Source organism: Crocodylus porosus, unplaced genomic scaffold (genome assembly GCF_001723895.1).
Source record: "Crocodylus porosus isolate Cpor-Errol unplaced genomic scaffold, CroPor_comp1, whole genome shotgun sequence".
In the NCBI taxonomy this organism is placed as follows: domain Eukaryota; kingdom Metazoa; phylum Chordata; order Crocodylia; family Crocodylidae; genus Crocodylus; species Crocodylus porosus.
The window spans coordinates 11,765,239-11,787,353 of NW_017728917.1; the positions used below are offsets into that span (position 1 = coordinate 11,765,239).

The 22,115-nt window shown below is 43.2% G+C and overlaps 1 protein-coding gene across 4 annotated transcripts in view; it reads left to right on the top strand.

The window, feature by feature from the left end:
* MAGI1 (membrane associated guanylate kinase, WW and PDZ domain containing 1) overlaps positions 1-22,115 on the top strand; it is a 179,706-nt gene that overhangs the window by 64,603 nt on the left and 92,988 nt on the right. For 2 of the 4 annotated variants that reach the window (XM_019536692.1, XM_019536697.1), the window contains exon 1: positions 19,920-20,013. The gene's annotated coding sequence lies outside the window, so the exon portion shown is untranslated. Of the gene's footprint in view, positions 1-19,893; positions 20,014-22,115 lie in introns of those variants that run through there. The other 2 variants (XM_019536694.1, XM_019536693.1) reach the window with 2 other exon arrangements.

Sequence of the window (22,115 nt, forward strand, 5' to 3'; positions counted from 1 at the left end):
AACAAATTAAAAATGAGAAAGTCCTTATTTTGCTTTCTTGGTCATAAGAACAAATAGGTAATTTTTTGCAAGGGGTGTATCAGGTCTTCAGCCAGTTATAACAATATCTTACATGACTAATGACTTCAAACATCCCAGTTTTCATCTCTTCTGGACATTGAACCTCTTTATGATCTATTAAAGTGTGCCTCTAAAGTCACTAATTGCATACTAAAATCATGGCCATTATCTTTATTGTTTTCATGCCTTTCAAAGTGTAATTTCTAGGTGTCCCTTTAACACAAGTCCCGACTGGGTCCTTTAGGTGTATGGCAGTAAAATAAATAATATTGTGTTGAGCAATTTTTAGAGATTGTAATTGGACCCTCTGAGATGGTCCCCTTCCTGGCTTTGCAACTCAATTTATTTGCTGGAATTTGCTGAACCCTTGGCTGAAGCCTGCTGTTGTTAATAGGAAAATGGATTATCGACAGAGTCCTCCATTTTGCAGCAGTGTTTATCATCTCCAACGGTACATAATTAGAGTAGCGAGGTTGCACCTCAGTGGTTGAATCGGGTCAGCCATTTCTATTATAATCCTGTATCTTCCGTGTCCTAAAACTTGCATATAAAAATTCACTCAAATTCAAACTTGGCTTGGAACAGTATGCATATTCCATCCAGTTGTAACAGATGTGTGCAATCAGTTTTTAAGTAGTTATAGACGTCCCAAGCAATAATAATGATCAACCAGCTTCTTCAGGCTTGTGCTCCATAAACCTGATGTTTAATTTAAGCTTTGCATGCTACTAGACGGCAGAGCGCCTAAAGGTTGCCTTCTGTGTTTGAGCATAAGGCATTAAATATTCTTTTTTTCTGTTTGGGAACCTTGTTACCAGTCTTGGTCAATTAAAATTTGTTAAGCATCTACACTTAGCATCTCTGCATTTTGAGGCTGCGGGGGCTGTGAAAAGATCAATAGTGTATGAACCTCAAGGAATTTGCAATGAGGACATGCAGGTGTTCAGCATATAGCAAGTGTGCCAAAATGTACGGTGTGTGTAGCTGTGGGCAGAAATAACTTCTCGAGATCTATTATAGTCCATCAAACATTTTAAAATACATATTTAACGAGTGAATAATTTAATTGTAAAAATCCTGCATGCATAATTAATCAGGCTCAAGTACAAGGCACAGTTTTCATAACTGATGTATACTTGAAAGAGCTGCTCTTTGCAGTCGTCGTCCTTTGAGATTCCCCTTTCCTCTTCTCCCCTCCCCCCCAGTCTCAGCCCTCTCCCCCCCTCCCCCACTTAATTGCAAGAACATAAATTAAAGGCAGCAGTTTGGCATTAACCTAGAAATCCCTGAGGTTTAGCAGTTTGTCACAAGCCTGACATTTCTTAAAGCATTCTTTGTGTTCAGTGGGGTTTTCCCTCTACAGCCAAGTTTTATCCCCACTGTGTTCCCCGAAGGCCTCGGATGATGTCAGGCTACAACCCACACAGTGCCGGTTGTTAAAATTAATGCCGACAAAGCACCAAAGTGATGGATGCAATGTGCACTGTATGCGTTTTGACAAGTTGGCCTATGCTTCATTATCACCTCTGGTGTTTACAGTGTTGTTCGCTATAATTAGAAGCAATAGATAACAGAGCCTTGAAGGGCTGATATATTCATACTCCACATAACTTCCTTATTTGTATATTTATAGCAGCAAAACTTGTGATGTCTTGCCTTCCCCCCCTTCGCCCTCCCCATTCAGCTGGAAAGATGAACATTCTGAGCTGTGTACATTTGTACTGTGAGAAAGATAATTGCTTATTGCCGAGTCTGTTTTCCGTCTTGGAGATGCTTGAGGAGGGGACAGGAAGGTCAGGAGGCCTTTTAAATGGGGCTTAATAAAAGCTGTGGGGGCTGGGAATTGAACCAGAAAAATGACTGCTCTGTTGCCCCATGGCCAACTCCCTGGGCACGTCTACACGTTCATTAATGCACCTTAGATACTGCACATTTAATTTGGTACTTCCTTAATAAAATACTAACTCAATGTGCAATACCTAAAGTTACTGCGCAGTAGTGCCGGCGCACAGTTATTTAGTGACGCTTACTGCGTATTAGCCTAATAACACTGCACAGCAGGCTATTAGCACAGTTTTTGCCATGACACACTACTATGCAGTGTTATTAGGCCAATGTGCAGTAAGCCTCTGGTGTAGATGTGTCCCCTGTGCCTCTTGGGTTCAGCTGTGATTGAAATGAGTGAGCCATAGGTATGGATATCACACCAAACCAGCTGCGTGCCATCTGAGAAGCTGGAGAGCTCAGGCAGTTAGAGGAGAGGCATACGTGTGAAGTCAGCAATACAGCTGCATTGAGGATGGAGCTTCACTTTGCCAAAGGAGTTGCTCAGATAGGTTAAGATTTTTCCTAGTGAAGTTTGTAACTTGGGCCTTTTCCTGTGCAGTCTTAACCTTGCTGTTAACCCACAGCTAGAGACGCAACGCGTTAATCCTTGCAGATAGAGCAGACGTTTTGGCATGTCAATCGAGCTGGCTTTCAGACATGTAGATAACTCAGATTATATACAGCAGCTTCCGCTGCAAAAAAAGAAGACATTCCCTGTCACATTTTGACCTGCAAGCTGCTAGTTTTCTCTCCCTTCATGTTCCTAATGTATGCATCTAAGGCAGGGATGGGCAATTATTTTGGCTGGAGAACCACTTAATGGGGTTGGCAAGCTGTCGAGGCCCGCAAAGGTAGCCCTGCCCCTTGGCAGGTGCCCCACCTATCAATGTGGGGATGTGTGTGTATGTGGGGGTGTGTGGATATGGGGATATGTGTGTATGTGGGGTATGTGGATATGGGTGGGTAGGTATGGGAGTTTTGTGGGGGGGAGTGTTTGTGGGGATGTGTAATTGTGTGTCTGGATGGGTATGGGGTTTGTAGAGCATGTGGAGGGGGAGGGTGGCTGGGGATGTGTGGGTGTGGGGGGGTTGTGGGTGTGTGTATAGTGAGATGTGTGTGTGCAGCAGTGAGCAGGGTTCCCCCCAGAGGTTTGCAGGTGTGGTGGGGGAGAGGGGGGGGTGTGAGGGGAAGGGTGTGGGTGAATGTGGTGTTTGTGGTATGCATGACTGTGTGTGGGGGGGTGTGGTTTGTGGCAGAGGGATTGTGTGCCCCCTTGAGTTGGTCAGCACCCGCCCCACAACAGCCTGGAGCCGGCACATCCTGCGGTGCCTCCCCACCACTGCTAACAGCGGGCAGCCCCATCATGCCCCACGCTTGCTCCAGACTCACCCCCATCGGAGCGGATCGGGCACCGCCCGGGCCCAGAGCATCCTGCCACCCTCTGGGCATGCAGCGGGGCTGGGATGGCTCTGTGGCAGGAATGCCTTTCTAGGCAGCCCAGGTTTCAGGCGGCTCCTTTCGGCTGCCGCCACCACCAGTGGTTGCCCACACTGCCCAGCATACCAGCAGGGCCCCGGGCCAGCGGCAGTGGCAGCCAGCCCAGGAGACAGGTGTCTCCTTCCGTCTAAACGGCAGTCCAGCTGGGCCAAGGGACCAAGGGATCTGCTGTGGCCTGGACAAGACCCAGATCCGGGCCGTGGGCTGTATTTTGCCCACCCCGGTCTAAACTGAGAGAAGTAAAACTCCAGAGTGTTCCTCTGTAATAACACCTAAATGCTTACATGCTTTAAAAGTGGAGGGAGCTGGTAGAAAACCAAAAGGCAGCTCTGTGTCTTGGGTGTCTGAAAAGCAACTTGCCGCAGGGTCTTAGCTTACTTTGCTATGCAGATATACTAAGGACCCTGTTTATTGGAACAAATTGAGTATTCAAACATTACCAAAAATGACAGTGGTTCTATGCTGGTACCCTGAGCACTGTGGGCTGGGGAGATGATTATTTTCATAATGTACTGACCAAAGAATGGAGCGGTGCCGGGGCTTTCCAGATTTGAGTAGACTGAGTGGGTCCTGGCTGTAAGATGGTAGGTCTGAACTTTTATTTCAGGTCTTTGGGAAGCCTCTCATTCACAGCAGGAGATGGCAGTCCCTTTTTAATATGCAGTGTGTAGAAGAAATCAGCATGCTTTGAATTGTGCAGTAATTAGGCGCAGTTCAAGATTCGGTTCAAGAAAGGGGTTAGAACATGCTGCAAAGCCGAGCAAATAGTTATTTTATCATTTCCATATTTTAAAACAGCCCCTGCACTTGAGGATTTGGGGATGTGATCTGTTTGGGATTTATACTGGCCCAAGTGAATTCATTTCTTTCTTTTGTAAATTCAAAACAAAACTTAATAAATTTGCTGCCGCCACTTCCAGGTAGAACAGGAACATGAGGAAGGGCCCCATGAAACAGCACTTTAAGAAAAAGCCTGTACATATTTCCAGCACTTGTGCATGATGGGTGTCTTCTCCCATCTAAACAAATAACCCCATCGACACCAATGGGATATACACGCACATTGAGTGGGGAATGGTCCAATAAGCCATTTATTTTTCCTAGAGGGACAGCGTATAATTTGATATGTGATCAGCAAAAGTCACGACTGGCACTATTAACTGAAGCATTTGTGCTGAACGATGTTGATGCGTGCGCTGGAGACTTGGATCTGGGCTAACCAGTGACTCTTACTAATAAGAAAAGCTTCCAGGAAGTTTGCCGCTTTAAAACCTCCGTGCAAATGAAAGAAACCAGCCTAAGTTTACGTCTGGGCACTTATGCTCTGTGTAGAAATATGCTCAGCCCAGGGTAAGTCTCCCCTGATTTACTGCTGTATTCATTATGCACTGAAAGCCCAGCTCCCCACCCCTGTTCACACTGAGCACCGGCGTCTTCTCCGAGCAATTGAATCCGTCAGAGAGGTTGGGCAAATTCATCTGCAGACCAAACTCCCGTAAGATCCCCAGGGAAGATCACATTTCAGATACTTTAAATAATAAATGAGAACCCCATTGAGGAAGATGATCCAGGAAATAAACTTCAGTTTTCTGCATAATGGTCATGTGTCTTCAGTCCTCTGAATAATAGCTCCAGCAGGCAGGAAAGAGTGGATAGCTTTGAGTTGGACACAGATCTCTCTCTGAGCTTGCCTTCCCCTGGCCCTAAACTAGTAGAGCTTGAATCAAATCTAAACCATCTTTTTAGATAGCAAAACCCTGAACGAGTTGTTGGAAAACCCAGTTCAGTCTGATTTTTTGCCATATAATTAAAGAGGTTAATACAACTCCATTTGTTTAAAAACAAAACCTAGAAAACAGGTAATTCATTCCTAAATAGACATTAATGGTGTGGGTTTAAAATATATTTATTTGGAACACAGACCTAGCTCAATCCAAGTTGCTACCATGAAAACCAAGCTACCGCATAGGGAGAAGTCTAGTTTCTGAATAACAGATGTAAGGCCAAAATGTTTTTCATGACTGTGTCAGCAAAGTTTTTTTCCCCCCGCTGCCTACATCTATTTTTTCCTGAGTGAATGTTTAGAAGCATTAATAATTGTGTTTTCCTCTTCACCTCTAAAAGCTGCCTAATGTGGCTTAACAGTCAGAGTGAAAAATAATAATTAATGTGACTCATCCGTCTAGAAAGTGTAAAGCAAAATGAGCTGCCGTAGTGGCACGAGCAGTACTGTAGATAATATTTTATAGTATCATTTGCCGTTGAGGAATGAAGTGATCCGAATGAGGCAAGCGCTGGCTAATCAACTGAGTTCCTACTTCTTTACAATATTATTTCCTTGGCTCTTTTCTTTTATGGCTTAGTAGTTTGAATGGTAACTGCTAATGGGATAGCAGCTTATGGTGGCACAAACTATGATGTAGTGCACCAGCCGGTCTTGGTTGGAAGTATGCTTTATCTGGCTTATGATCTTCCCTAGCATCCCAGGTATGATGTTAGTGGGCGTGTTGTATTCCCGAGGTCCTGCGGAGCCCACGATTTCATAATTGCTGCTGGAGCTAAAGGCTAAGCCATAGATTACTTGGGTCATGGATATACCGCTATGGCAAGCCTACACTTATTCGGTAGATAGACACAGCTAACCCAAATACATAGACACACATAGGCCCCAGCCTTGCAAATGTTAAAAATTGTGTTCATCTGTATGCTGTGTAATTTGGCAGGCTGATGTCTGCAGGATTGGGCCCACAGAGAGTACCTTTTAAGCTTTCTGTGCCTGCCATCCATCTAGCTAAATTGCTTCATCTGCATCAGTTGTTTGGAGAACTAGAAATAGCTACTGAAGGATAAATGTCTCCTGCTTTGGCAGTAAATGCTTGAATTTAACTTTCAAGTTTATTTTTTGATAAAGCTTTATCTGCCATATGAGGTTCCTTGTCCTGGAAATGCGTCTTGTTCCACTGATAATCCCACGGTTCTCTTGCAAGGCTAAATGGGTCTATTAAAGGAATCCCATCTCCATTTTTTTTTTTTAAAGTGTAACCATGATTTCATGTTTTCAGGAAAATTTGAGGGGGGAAGTATTCATTTTAGTGAGGTGACAGCATAGAAAAGTAGCTTTCCATTTCTCCAGGAGACCCATTCTCTGTAGGGATGTCTTTGCAACACCTCCAACACAATGCTGGTTGCCCAAGTGCCTTAGGAACATTTCTAAATTGAGATAAGAGAGGGGGAAAGATATTCTTCCCCTCTAGGCCAGCAGTAACAACAGGAGCTAATAAAATCTGTTCACTAAGGAATGAAGTGGGCTAAGCATTGGCTTGGGTCTATTGACCATCAACCCATCGTGTGGTAGTGATGAGTTTTGTTTGCTCTCTATTTAATTTGAATTCTTACCGGTGAAAAGCAGTAATCCCAAGACACAGCTGTATCTATTTCTGAGAATAAAAGCAATATGTGCACGTGGAAGGTAAGCAATAATACCATTCTAGCATGGGACAGACCTTGTGTTTTTCTGGGCTCCCAAGTATGGGAAAGGCATTGACAAGGCAACAGGTATTCAACGAATCAGAACTAAAATCAAGGGACTTGAGAAGAAGATAATGAAATGAGTAGATATATGGCTTGATCTAACAATGATTTTGTGAGAACAGAATAGTGTCAAAATCTACACGCTCTGGAAAGTTTTAAGCAGGTTGTAAGTAGGAATAATGGGGGGAAAATGAGGCAAAAAGGTATTTAGGCTAAACATTAGTGCTCTCGGTTAGGAAATCTGACATAGAGTGCCTTATTGGATCAAGGCCAGCAAAGTAAAACATTTCATAGCCTGTCATCATGTGAAATTGCTGGTATTGACAGTTGCTGGAAGTAGAGTTCTTGCCATCTGTATACAGCTGACAAAACAATAAAGTAAGTAGAGAAACGTATGTACATTATCAATGTGATGATGGTTTGCTGTCACCTGCAAAGAAGCTGGTGAATTATGAGCTGGCTAACCAAGATGCTTACAACACTGGGAAACTGAAATGTATATTATAATATTCATGTAATAGGACACCCAAAACAACCCTGACTTGCACCCCATTATTGCCTCTTCAATAGGCAAATATTATATGAAGATGCTTATAACATTAATATGAAGATGTTTACATCACTATATAATATTTGCCTATTCAAGAGGTAGAAATGGAGTGGAAGTCAGGGTTGTTGTAGTTTCCTATTACATAGTGTTGTAAGCATCTTTGTGTTTGTGTGTCTCTGTGTCTCTGTCTATCTGTCTATAGATATGGATAGATATATAGATATAGATATGTGTATATGTATGTATGTATATACGTGTGTGTGTGTGTGTGTATAAAAGAAAATAAGCCATGCTTTGCATACACAATTACTGATATAATATAAAAAATGGGAGAAACCAATAGCAGCTAAAGAAAATGAGTGTCTATTGAGTATAAAATCCTAAATGGGCTTGATGTCCTGCCTGTTGTAACCCTCTCCTTATATTTTACAAGTGAATCCATGTGGTTACATGACTGCATGCTCCTACCCCCTGGTTATACCTGCTGTTTGTGACTTTTCTCATTTATTGGTCAGTTCCTTGTAGCAGATTAGTTTAATAAATCAATTAAGCCAAGGCATAGGATGATTTGTCTGTGAGCAAAAGCCATCTCAGCTAAGGGACTGGTAGTGAGAAGACTTCTGTCTTGCTGAAAATTGGAGTGCCACGGGAGATGCAGAGCTTTGTACGAGTGTGATGAAGTTATCACAGTTGGAAGTCCATTAGGTTTATAGCATTCACTGCTCCGGGCTACGGGGGAAGGGATACCGTGGAGAAGATACCTCCAACATTTGTTGCTCAGTGAAAAGACTGTTTTAAATAACTGCACTTAGGGCTTAGAAGTGTGGTAGGGTGCTGTTTTGTAAAAAAAATTTGCATGGTTAGGTAAGATTAAGTTACTACAGCCATCTGTAGGCAGGACCTCAGCGTTAAACTGAAGGTGTTTCATGTGACACCTTCCTCTTGTGACATTGTTTTACAGAGATCTAGTTGTAGGTGAGTTGTTTTATGATGAGGACTTCACAGCAAATTAAGGATCGGGGCAATTGAAGTCAGTGAGAGAGACCTGTGTCACATGGTCAGAAATGGGTCCCGTTTTCTCGGACCTTTGAACTTATTTAGAAGTAAATGAAAATAGCAGAGGAGACGAGTAATTTTTTCTTGTTAACCATCAGAAAGCAGCCCAGTGGGTGCCTCTATGCGTAGAAAGCAAAAATTACTTGTAATAAGTCTTACAACAGAAGTTTTCATGGAAGATCATCAAAACAGACGTGGCAAGCATGGGTGTTTGTACACGTGCATTAATGCGCCTTTTCTAATACACATTAAATTTAGTATCTCCAAAGTGAGGTACTAAATTAATGCCCATTAAACTGTGCTAATGTACAGTAGCACATTTGCATGCTTTTTCATGACTCTTAATGTACTGTAGACTATTTTACCGCACATTATATAATGTCACAGTTTTTTATATGATACTTGAATGCTCAGTAAAATAGTCTACTGTGTATTAAAGTACGCATATAGACACACCCCATTAGTCCTGTTTTGGACTCCTTTTTTTTTGTTTGTTTTTTAAGTGTCAGTTAAGAAGGAGAAAGTAGTTTATAGGAAGCTTTTAGAGGTGGGAAGAAATATTCCTTCCAGGTTTTTCTGCCCACTGTATGGCTGAGCAAGGGTGGGGATTTTGTTTTGCTAAAGTCTGTACTGGTTTGTGTACCCGTTCCATTTTTAAGGACAGAAGACCCGACCCAGCTGGAATACTCTAGCTGATTTCACTGGGAGGTGGAGCGAGCCTCAGCACAGATCCACATATTGTGCAGTCTTGATGGCCACTTGCTGGAGCAGCCCTGTATGATGCCCAGAGGATTGATTAACATGTATTTATTTGTAGATAAGATAACCTCGGGTCTTCAAGTACTTGTTCCGTGCGTTTCCACCTCCAGATTCCATCTCGCAGCTTTCAGCAAATGAAGCAATTCCTCCGGGGTTTTATAGGATGAAAAGTGCTCTTAAAAAATATACCATTCCTTTAAGTACTCCTGGAAAGCTGGTGACCTTGCTTTACCTGACCTATACTTGCATTGCTTGCTCTGCTGTCTTTGCTCGAAGTTCTCCTGGTTTCTCTATGCAGCCTTTTGTTATGTATGGGATCTTGATAACCATTCTCTCCCATCTCCAGACCAAAAACTTTTTGCAGCCTTGAGGTTAAGTGCAGTTTTTACTACAGCATGTTCATGTTCCAGTATTACCTACTTTAACCCCAAATGTTGTGTTCAGCACGTGGCTATCTGGTAGCAAACTGAAAGTGCCTGACTTGGTATATACTTTTGCAAGAAGCAATCTTTTTGCTTGTTCTTTTGCCTCAACGAACATTTGAGATTAGCCATGCAGCAAAACTTTTCATTTGTTACTTGTGTCATGTCTTTAGTGAAATGATTCTCATCCAGGGTGCATGGCATCCTGGGATGGCTTAAGATCCTTTCAAAGGTGCTGCAGGGTACCACACAATGTTCGAGCTGTGGTCATGATTTACAAGTTAAACCCAGAGATTTCAGATAGGGATTCATAATATTAAAAATATTCTGACCTGTTATGGTCTTTCTGAGTTTTTTTCCAACACAAGAATTGCTCTGTTATTTTTCCATAGTTAAAAAACAAGTGAAAACTAAGAGCTGCCATTTTCCAAGGGTTGCTTTGAGTCTAATGAGGGGTGCTTTGCATCTGATTAAAATAGCACTGATTAGAGTGCTTATAACAGCGATTCTCAACCAAAGCGCCTTGAGATCCTTTCATGGGTGTCATGGGGTGTTATCTCTATTATGTTTGCAAACATAATTTTCAAGATAAACCCAGAGATTTCATATAGCAATTCACAGTTGAGGTCTTTCTGAGTTCTTTGTGACCAAAGAATTGCTCTATTATTTTTCTGTAGTCAAAAAAAAAAGTGAAAACTAAGAGCTGGCATTTTCTGAGCAGTGCCATGAGTCTATCCAGGGGTGCCTTGCATCTAAAAAGATTGAGAGCCACTGGTGTATAGACACAAATCTCTCTTCAAAAATATATGCAGAGCCCATTTAAAAGAAAAAAGTTACCACACTGGAAAGACCTCTGTTATTTCTGGAGCATTTTTGTGTGTTGTAGCTGTTGAACTATCATGACTGTTTAAATTGTACATGTGAAGCGTAAAAACAGCATACAGAGATAATCACCTTGCTAATTCATGTTTATCTAATTTGGGCACAAAAAATGGCAGTCTTCCCTCACTACTGAGATGGATGTACTAACAGAACATTATAGTGAGGTCTCATTATGAAATCTTTACCCATTTTTTTACACACACACACACACACACACACACACACACACACACACACACACACACACACACACACACACACACTTCTATTAAATATAAAAATATACTCATAAAACTATTCATTTGGTCAAGTTGATGAACAAAGCCCATTTTGTAACCTTATCATCCATGTTGTATCATCAGTAGTTAGGAAACGAGTAGTCATGGTTAAGTTATTGTCTTGGGGTGTTCCCGTCACATTTGGCAATCAGAACTTGTAGTAGAGACCTTTTATTAGACCAACAAGATTTTTTCAAAAAAAAAAAAAAGGTCCTTAATTGCCAGCTTTCCAGCACAAACTTTGCAAAAAACTTGTTGGTTTAATAAAAGATATCATCTCTACTATGCATCCTGATTGCCGAATATGATGGGGACACCCCGAGACAATAACTTAACTGATTGCCTTTTCCTCTAGACTAATATGACTCAACCTGGATACTCATCACATTTGAGAATTTGGGAGATTATGCTTCAGATACACAATAACCTAACAAAGAGTTGTGTGGCATATTTAAAGCTGTTACATGAGCAGGATACCTTCTTGGTATTGGGGAAGTGCAGCTATTTTGGTACACCTATCCTCATATAGTCACAAGAAACCAACCCATTTCTTTAAATCCTTGCAGTCCACAGTGAGCCCTCTGTGTCACGACATCAGGAAACCAAACTCTGTGCAACTCATGCAGTGATGCCTGCAACGCGTGGGACGTGTGTTTCTGTACTGATACAAAAAGGTTGAGCATCCACTGGCACCCAGTTGCACCACGATCGCCTCAAAGCCTTTGAGGAGGGGACACATTTTTTCCCCACCATTCCCTGGCTGTCATATGAGCCCCAACTAAAGCTGGTGCCAGTGGTTGCTACTATTGTTCATCCGATGAAAGCTGCATCACCTTAGAGACCGACCAAGGAAACACAAGGAAACATGATGTGTGTCTTTACCGTGTTTTGGTCCGAGGATGATGTCTGCAATGCTTCGTGTTTTTGGCAGGTGGTAATATTTATTATAGATCTGTTCGAGTGTACTGAATGCTTATAGGTCACACATGGCAAGGCAAAGGGCAAGTCAAGCATTAAGGAGGAAGGGAGGGTGGCTGAGTGGTTAAAGCCTCTGTCCTGGCAACGTGGCTTTGGCTTCTATTGAACTCTCATGTGGCTTTGGACAAATCCTCCAAGGTGAGGGCTTGGCCCATAGGGGTTTTCTTTTACCACTCCCTATCTGTAAATGAGGATACAGATGTCACCAGAGCTGAAATATGTTAGAGACCGTGAAGCTTTCGGATAGTACAGCAGTGGAGATCACATGAGCACCTCCGACAGATGAGAAGGGACAAAAATAACTTGTTGCCTTGAGGGTTGGAGAATGCCGAGCACTCACTGCATGGTTCGGCTGAATCATTTCTCGAGGGTGGATTCAAAAAGTCAGTACTTCTTTGAGAGGAAAGGAGGGGGTGATGTGATCGGACACATCATACCAGAAAGAACGACGGCACCCTTTGGTGAGAGACCAGGGACTGGCTGCGGAGAGCTGGTAGCAATGGCTAAAGGGCAGAGAGGGGGATTGTCACGAGCTCTTGACCAAACTCTTCTGTTAGACCTGGTTAGGTTTTTACTGCCAACTCAAATAGGTTCAGACTTAGGTCAGTGATGTGAACTCTTGAAAATCCCACTTAGCAACTCTTTATGACAGAAGAAAACTATCCAAGGGCATAGCGTTGAACTGTGGCGGTCTGATACATGATTGCGTAACGATGGTGCCATCGGATTCGGCTGCGGCGTTTGTGTTGGTGGTGTCGCATCAGCTTTCACTCCACCCCTTGCCTGTGCCGCTAAGGAGAATGAGCTGCAGTTTGCTCCAGCGTGCACCCCATGAACAGGGCCGTGAACTGATTTCTAAAGACAGGTAATATCCTCCCTCTGGTGCCCCACTAAGTTAATCGCTTGCATCTTCAATGCAGCTGTGAAAGCATCTCATCGTGGTTAGCGTGGCGCTTGAGCATGCACAAGCAAGAAAGAGTAGAGATTCACTTTGAAATTCAAGAAGGAGCTTGAAGGGTGGGGCATGGAAATTGGTGTGTGAGCTCAGCAAATTCGATCTGTAACGGGCATGGACACCTTGATGTCATTTTTACAGAGTCGGTTATCAGAGTTCAACTGTACAACGCAGCTGCACAAATGAGAGATGTGAATTTGAATGAATGTAATAGCGTGTCCAGAATGCCACCCCTTCCAGCGGTTCCCAAAGAAAAGTACCAGTAGGGTTCGTTTGGAGGGGTACCTATGAACTGAGAAGTGCTGGGCCCCAAATTTGTGACGGATGGATTGCTTTTTATTATGCGTCCATGTGCTCAGTGGAGAAAAGCGTATTTCTAATTATATGCCATAGATGATCAGTTCTTATTCAAGCCTTGCCAGTAACTGAGTTGCCTTTTCTGGAGAGAGAACAGGTTGTCTCTGTCTGTTCACTTTTCTTCTTGCCATCAGCAGATCTGTGGAGCTAGCCCTGCCTTCCCTTTATCATCGTGATGTAGATGACAGATGCAGGAAAGGCAAAGCAGACTTTCCAAATTATCTGGTGACATGAGAGAAGATGGTGACCTTTAAACAACATGTGTTTTCTTTTTTTTCCCTGATTTTTCCAAAGGGCTGGAATCTCTTTCTGCAGTTGCTTTAGAAAAAAAAAATCCCTTCTGGGCTGCCCCCAGAATATAGACTAGGGCAATGTCACTGCTGCCAAGAAGATGTCTGGTAAAATCCCAGTCGCAAAACTAAGCTTTGAATCTTTGTAATATGATGCTACTGCTCATGCCTTGTGCATAGAAAGGTTTTTGATATCGCCTCTTCAACCTGGGGCATATAGCCCCATAGATGAATATGGAAAAAATATTTTATAGCAACTGTGCTCTTAAGGAGAATAGAAAAGTCCATAGTTAGATGCCTGATGGCAGCGGGAATAAATATATTTTCAAGCAAATCACTTATGGGGTGTATCAGTGGTTCACCTTTAGTCTATCTGATAGACCTGAACAACAACCAACGCAACCCAAGTGGGTGAGACAGTTATGAAAATAATAGCTCAGTGCATGGGAGGTGTGACGTGCCAGTGCTCGGCCCCTCTGAAAATCCACTTCAGAATGACTTGCTGAAGACTGATTAGACGCAGTAATTGTGTTATAATGCTAGAGAATTGTTTTCTTCTAACGAGAACATAATTGAAGTGAATAACTATGGGCTCTTTGAAGTCTTATTCTTAGATTACAATAAGCAAGATTCTGATTAATTTAGCAGCAGGGCATCGGTGGCTATTAACAACTTAACATGAGGCCCTGGTTGAATGATAAGGAGATAAAGCAGCCTCTGGATCTCATATGAACAATCATTTAGGCTTACATTGAATAATTGTCAACATGGTTGTTGAGCGATGTAGTGGCAGCACCGATTTGTCTTGAAAACAGATGGCTAGGTTACCAGATTTGGAAGACTCACTGGCAACTCCTCATCGTGGTATTCTTGCGTAGGCTACAAGCATGCTGCCACGGTTGAGTTGCAGCTCACGTAGGCATTCCCTGAGCAAGCTTCAAGCTAGCTAGCTCGATTTTTATTTTATTTTATTTGGGGGGTGGGGTGGCACCATAGCACCAAAGGGCTTTGTACAGGCTCAGTGCCTGGGTATTTCTCTAATTTCTCGGCAAGTTTGGGGCCCTTGCTCTGCTCTAGTAGTGCCCCAGCTAGCTAGTTTACAGCTGGCATCTATGCGTGATTTTCACTGCTGTAGGTACGCTGTCCGAGTTGGCTGCCGATCTCTTGAGACACTTCACTTATGCCTTATACTCTTGCAAAGAAGCACAAGCAGTTCGACTGTGTGTTTAAAGTCACCAAGTACCTTTATACAATATAGCATACTTTAGCCAAATATAGTAAAAGTTTACGGAGCATGTAACAAGCACAAGAAGTCGATAACCTCTTCATCCACGCCTTCACATCCCAACATTAGCAGGTCTGAGCAAATTGCACGGGAGGGCTTAGCTCAAATTAATTAGCTAAATGAGTGTCTAATGGCAAGAAGCGTCAAGCAGGTTGGTATATTTAAATATGAATAGCTCCTGTTTTAAAGTTGAACGCCTTATCGTGGGCAGGGTGCATCCTGCCATCAGCCGTGTTGGGATCTGCCAGTAGCGCAGAAGAAGTGCACAGGGATCTTCCGAAACCCCTCGCACAGCCAGGACCATCCAGCTCTACAGACAATGAAATGCAAGCTAAAGAAAAATCTGACGCCGGGCACATAATTAATAACAAGAGACTTAATGACTATTTCAAGTTCATCAGCAGAGCATTACAATGGTGGGTCTCTGACCGGGACGGTGTCGGGATGGCCTTCAGCACACATGCTCTGAATTAGTCATGCCTTCCTGGCTGGACCATGCAAGAGCTGAGGAAGGCTGATCAAGTTTAGCAGGCCTCTGTTACTGAGAAACGGAGGAAAGTTTGCTGTGCCTCTCCTCATTTTTTTTTTTTTTTTCCCCTGTCGAGAAGAAACCCTTCTGGCTTTGTTGTAAGTGTGGTTTGTAATCATTGTACACATCCCAGATGGTTCATGAAAACTCTTTGAAATGCCATCTGCCAGGCGTGTGTCCAGCCGACAGCCTGTCATTCTGCTACAAGAAAGGCAGAGGCGGAGTTCTGCTTTCCCCTGCCTTTCTGAATCTCATTCAGTAACACTTGCTCACATTGCTTGGCAGGAGAGCCGCATCTGAGAGCAATCTTGGGCCTAGATAGCAACCTGGATTTTTTTTTTTTTTTTAAAGTCTCTCCCCAGATAAGATATCCCAACATGTGTGGTTTTATTTCTCCCCCGTTCATTATGGGAGACCCAGGCGAGGTGACAAATGGCATCTCAATGATGCAATGTTTTTGTCTTCCACGATGGCTCGGCGTGCCTAATGCTTTCCATGTGTGCTGGAGACCGCCGCGCTCGCAGCCAGCACATCTGTGATTTCTCCAGCTTGAACATTTTCAGGAAATTAAGAACACTGCGATGAAGCACACACACCCATCAAAATGGATGGAGGAATTGTACTAAAGATAGAATTGTTCAGTAAAAAAAGACAAGCTGGGATAATAAACCTTTAGGTGCATTTTCACTGTTGCAAAAAAAAAAAAAAAAAAAGAGAAAGAGAGAGTGGAGGAGAAAAGGTTAATGAATCCTGTCTGCAGGAGCAAAGAAAGTCAGTGAAGGGCATTATAATACTGGGGCCTGCAGATTATGTCTAAGTCCGCAGAAGATGACTATGATCATCAAAAGTATGATGAATATCATTTCATCATATGAACAATATCATTTAATATCAAGTATCAAAAGTATACCCACACTTGCAATGCAGAGAAGTCTGCACCTCCATTCAAAACTTTTTAGGGGGCCCCGCAAACGAAAACGAGGTTGAAAACCACTGTTTTGGAAGATAAAGTGATGCGAGTCCTAATGTTGACACCCCTTATCTGTGATGGATCTGAGTTACGGGGCAGTCAGAGAGCCACCCACCGTATTCAGCGTGAGAAACTTGATTACTTGGGTTGGCTCCTACTGGATATGGAAGGACAGATTTTTTAGACTTAGATCCATTGTGGCCCCTGTTCGTCGGCCCCAATGGGCAAATGTGGTAGGGACGGCGCCCTGTACATACCTAACCCCGTGTCCAAGGGAAAGAGGAGGAACTGTGGTAGCACACAGGCTACTTTTAGGCAGCACATGGCTTTGAGGGTGTCACTGCTGCCAGAACATCTGGAATAGAAACTTGGCTTCAGTCATGAATACAGAGAGTCTAAAGATGACTTTAAGCCTCATCCTCAAAGGTATTTGGGCACCTCCAGGCTCCTGACCTCTCTGATTTCAATGGCACCTGTTTGACCCCGGCAGTCTTTGCTGCCCAAGTGTAGAGGGGTTGGACCTGATGAGCTGTAAAGTCCCTTCCAGCCCCTAACATCGATGAAACTATGAAACCTAGGGAGGAATTAAGCATCTAAATAATTTTTGAGAATTCAGGCCTTAAACACCCTCATCCTTGTCCTCACCTTCCCATGCCCTGACGGACCAAGGATCTAGTCCAAGAACAGAGAATTTGCACCGTGATAAAGGCAAACCATGAGTAGGGGAGAGGTGTGATGGTGACTAATATGAATGAAATTGCTTGTGACCATTTTTTTTTCTGGGTAAGGACCTTCAGGTGGGCAATGAAAATGAGCATGTCCCAATGCAGATCATCAACGGGTAACACATAAGGAGCGTGGCTTTCTCCAGAGTGATTTCTGGAGCTCTCTGTCAAGGAGATGGAGTAAAACCCTGTCTATTTCTCCATCACATGCAAAAACTTCTGCCAGGTTGCCAGTAAAGTGGCTAAATTTATTCGCTAGCAGCTTTCCCTAGAAGCTGGGATCTTCCCTGAAGTTTTTTAAGAGCCAAACCCCTGTATAAGTGCAGTCATGGAATTCAGCCTAGTATAGAGGACAGAAGAGGGTGCACTTGCTGAGGTACAGATACCTTCCAGAAGGAAGCGTCCTACTGACAAGTCATACCTGGTTAAATGTCATGTGTAGTTTTCTATACCTTTAAAGCTGTCCCTGATCCAGCTGCCAGGCCAGCTTGCGCACATGCCCCCAAGCATCCCACACTGCCCTTCCTCCTGAAGCTGCATTTGTTGTGGTATCTGTGAAGCCGCCAGTCTATCCCTTTTCACGTGTACCGAATTCCCTTGGCCTCCGGGGGCCACTTACAGGAAGTGAACACAATTGAACAGAAATCGATAGATATCAGTTAATCACTCAGTGATTTTAAAAAAACGGCAGAACTGGCTACCTCAGCAAAGGGAAGGAGGGTCTTGAAAGGACTAACTTGAGTCACGCTCTGACGGGCAAACAAATAGGCTGCATGGGATTTAGGAGATGATAAAGCATCAGTGTGAGAGGCCTGCTCCCACTCCTCTTGTGATCGTGCCAGAGAGCGGCGTCCCTGCTACTTTCAGCCTTTGAGGAGATGTTCAGCCTCTCGGTGACGATAACCAGACCCAAGCTATCTAGATTGAAGATTGAAGCTATGAATGCTTGCACTGCTCAGCAGCAAAAAGGAATCCAATGTGGTTCATGGAGAATCAATATGGATCAATTGTAGTGAAGAAATGGGCTATGCTAGTTGAAGTTAATCCAGTTTTGGGCCCCACTACAGAAAGGATGTGGACAAATAGGAAAGAGTCCAGTGGAGGGCAATGAAAATGGTTCAGGGGTTGGAGGATGTGACTTGGGAGGAGAGCTGACGGAAGTGGACTTATTTAGTTTGCAGAAGAAAAGACCAAGGGGGGATTTGATAGCAGCCTTCAAATCCTTGAAGGGGTGTTGCAAAGAGGATGAAGCTGGGCTGTTCTCAGTGGAGGCAGATGGCAGAACAAGGAGCAATGGGCTCATGTTGCAGTAAGGGAAATTTAGTTGGATATTAGGAAAAATTTTCTCACTAGGAGGGTGGAGAAGCACTGGAACAGGTTACCCAGAGAGGTTGTGGACTCTCCATCCTTGGAGGTGTTTAAGACCCGGGTAGACGAAGCCTTGGCTGGGATGATGTGGTTGTGGCTGGTCCTGCTTGGACAAGGGGGTTGGACTAGATGTGCCCTCCTAAGGTCCCATCCAACCCTCATTGTCTATGATGTTATAATAAGTTTTCAATGTGCTTTTAAGGTTAGCCCCTCCAAAGAAAGCATTGCAATCATTAAATCTAATCTGAAGGTCATAGCCACATGAATGAGTGGGGAGGGTGTGACCACTGGCACATTTAAGTGTAGTGTAAGTGACAGCGGGTGCATCTACACATTCATTAATGCAGTTTTGCTACTGTGCATTAAATTTAGTATCTCTAATGTGAGGTACTAAATAAGTGTGCATTAGGCTGTTGTAATGCGCAGTAGAAAAAGCACGTGCTTTTTTAAGTGGCACCCACTGTGCAAATAGCCTGTTTTTACTGTGCATTTGCATATTAGCACAATTTTTGACATGACACCTTAATGCGCAGTAAAATAGGCTAATGCACATTAAAGTGCACGTGTAGACGTGCCCAGTAGCAACCAGCACCATGGTCCACAGTGGCAGGAATCCCAGAGCACTGTGGGGCTCAAGGGGAGAGGGGTAGCAGGAGCCATGCAACGAAGAAGAGGGGTGTATACCTTGAGAAGCTTCACCGTCTTGTGTTTTCAAACACTTCTTGAGTGTTTAAATTAGTAATCTTACTCTGTTGCAGGTTTAAAAAACAACACCAACCAAACCCTGGTTTTTAAAAAGTGTGTGGGTTTCAGAGATGACTGTTTAAAATGAGGCATGTTTCTTGAATGAGATGAATGAAAGTTCAGGCAAATTCATCTTACCAGTTGTTTATATATTATATCCACATTATAGTGTGTGGTCTGTGCATATGCATGTGCATTAGTTTGCATTTCATAACCTTTTCCAGTACCCAGTGAAAAATATTAGCAATAATAAAGATAAAATAAGAGCTACAGGCAAGAGAGAAAGGGGATATTCAGCTGAAATGTGAAAGGAGCTGATGAGTTGCAGAGATGCATGGAAACTGCTCCAGATAATAGGAGCTGGAAAAAAAGGCTCCTTATCTAGGGATATATTTTGTGTAGCATTCAGATGTGGGTTGGGGGTTTTTTTTCTTGTCACTTCACATGAGAGGAAGTAAAATAAGATCCTACGCTGGCAACAGTCAGATAATTGTTGATGCCTTCCTGAGCACCAAATGCCGGCAGATGTCTCTTTGCTTGTGATGGAAGAGATTTCTTCAAACAGGCTCACCTGGCGTAGCCCAGACAGAGGAAGGTAAAACAGTGGGGTAATACCAAGTTTTTTGGACATACAGCGTTGTACCTTCCCTTTTGTATTTCCATTGGGCTGCAGGTCTAGAGTCTGAACGGACCCCTTGGGTTTCTTTCTGCCTAGCAGCTATGGCAGAATTAATGTCCTGATGCCTTCATTTCCCTGAACGAGATCTCAGGCTCCTGCTTCATTCCTGATGGTACAACCACAGCACTAACTTTTGGTTTTCTCCCTTTAGGCACAACCCGCCCTCCAAGAGAAGGAGAAGTGCCTGGTGTGGACTATAACTTCCTGACTGTGCAGGAGTTTCTGGAGCTTGAGCAGAGCGGGACCCTTCTTGAAGTAGGAACATATGAAGGTATGGCCCAGCGGGGACCCAGTTCCAAAACCCACGCCGAACGAGGTTTTTAATTAGCACCTGCAAGCTGCCTGATCTTTGCTAGGATTTTACCTGGAGTTAGCTACCGTAAGTCGAGAACAGACCTTTTATCCTTATGAAGAGACACCTTCATAAGGTGAGGCAGCTTCCCAAACTTTTTTGGGTTCTTCCCCTGCCCGTCTCCATTTGTGTGCAGCTTTCCTTAACTCTCCTTTTCAAGTTCTTCACCGGAAACATGTCGGCCTTTGCTTCTGAAGGGGGTTTCCTGTTCAGACGAATGGGTATGCAATGCTGCGCAGGTTTCATGGTCTTGGGCTGACTTGAACTCCCTCATTGTAGGTGGAGAATTAAATGCAAATAACCACTGGCACTTTCCAGCAGGAAGGAAACTCTATGAAATGCTGGGTTGGGTTCTCCTCTGTTTTGTGGCCTCTTTACATGCCCCTGGCAATGCTAAGGAGATCTTGCAAGAGACCTGGGTAACATTTCCCTTCTCCCAGGGCTCACCTCTGCTGGTACAGATGCACAAAAAGGCCTTTGGGGGACTGAGGATCCCGCCCGTTGTTTCTACAGCCATGGTCTTCCTTTGCTTACAACACTGAGAGGCAATGCACAAGCAGAGATGCTAAAATAAAGGCAGCCAAAATAAATAAATCCAACCCTTTGTCAAAATATGTTCCTATCTTGAAAGGCAATCAGGACTCGTCGTAGAGATGATATCTTTTATTAGAGCAGCAAGATTTTTGCAAAAACAAAAAAATTCTTCAGTTGCAAATTAACAATTAAAAAATTTCTTTAGTTCTTTAAAGAATTTAACTTACATTCTTTAAGTATCTATCTTGGGAGTGTCATATGGATGCTGTCATTTCGTTAAGTGAAGAAGAGTATGAAGAAATGTTTATTTTTCAGCCTTTAAAAGAGTAACAGGAAGCATATAAAAAATCCAAGCTTCACTTACACGGCTGATATCAACTGATTTAGAGGTCTGTGCATGTGAACTAATTTGGGATTGCCAGTAAAATAAATCCCATACATTTATTTTTCTTTTTACCAAGCCAGTTTTTCTAAGCTCCTTTGCGAGGGTCACCTCGAAGCATCGAGTTCTCAAACATGGGAAGCTACATTGTTCAGCCTGTATCAGTTTAGCCATGTATGACAATACGAAATTTATGGGGGGGTTTCACTTCTCCAGTGCTGTGAGTTGATCAGCTCAACCAGCACCACAGCTAAAATGCCAGCAGAAGAACTGCTGGAAAATGAGCTTTTTTCCCTCCTTCCCTGTTTCTAATTATAACACTAAATTAGTTTTCTTTGTCATGGCACTGAAAATAGATCAGCTCAACTGCTTCCCCATTACATCCCAAACCTATTTGTTCTGTTGACCTTTCCACTTGGAAAGGCAAAATGAGAAGCTGTCTCTAAGGTGGCTCTTGGGACACACCAGGAATTTGTTTTTTGGAGACTGGTGTACCCAGCTGGGGCATGTTAAACATGGCCCTCTCGCAGGTCATATGTTTATATGTGCAATGGATTAAGTAACTCAGATTTCATAGGGTTTTTTTTCAAGTTTCAGAATATCTTCCTGTTCATTTAGTCCTTTTTTTGCTATACTAAGTGATACCGAATTTTGAGGCATGCCAAACTGTGGGGCCTGCTTTTCAGAAATGTTGAACAGCTTCATCTCTTAGGGGTATCTGCTGGATTTGGCACTGGTCAGCACTTCCGGCCATTCAATGATGGAGCTATCTAAAGGGAAATCGATGACAATAAAGACAATCGTGATGATAATGTGGATGTATACATATGCATCAAGGCATATTAACATTTGGTTGTAATGTGCAAAAAGGCCTGTTCATTTATCACTTGCTTCACCAGGGAGATTTCTTTAATGGGTTTGCATGCTTTTTTTTTTTTTTTTCTTGTGTTGATTTGATTTTTACATGTGGATTGATTTTAATCAGCATTGACCTTGGTTAGGTCACGTAATTTAAATGGGATGCGGTGACCACAGGAGTCTCTCTTGAAGTAGAGGCCATAAATGAACCCCTTCTATCATCCACGTCTGGGCTATTTTTCTGTCA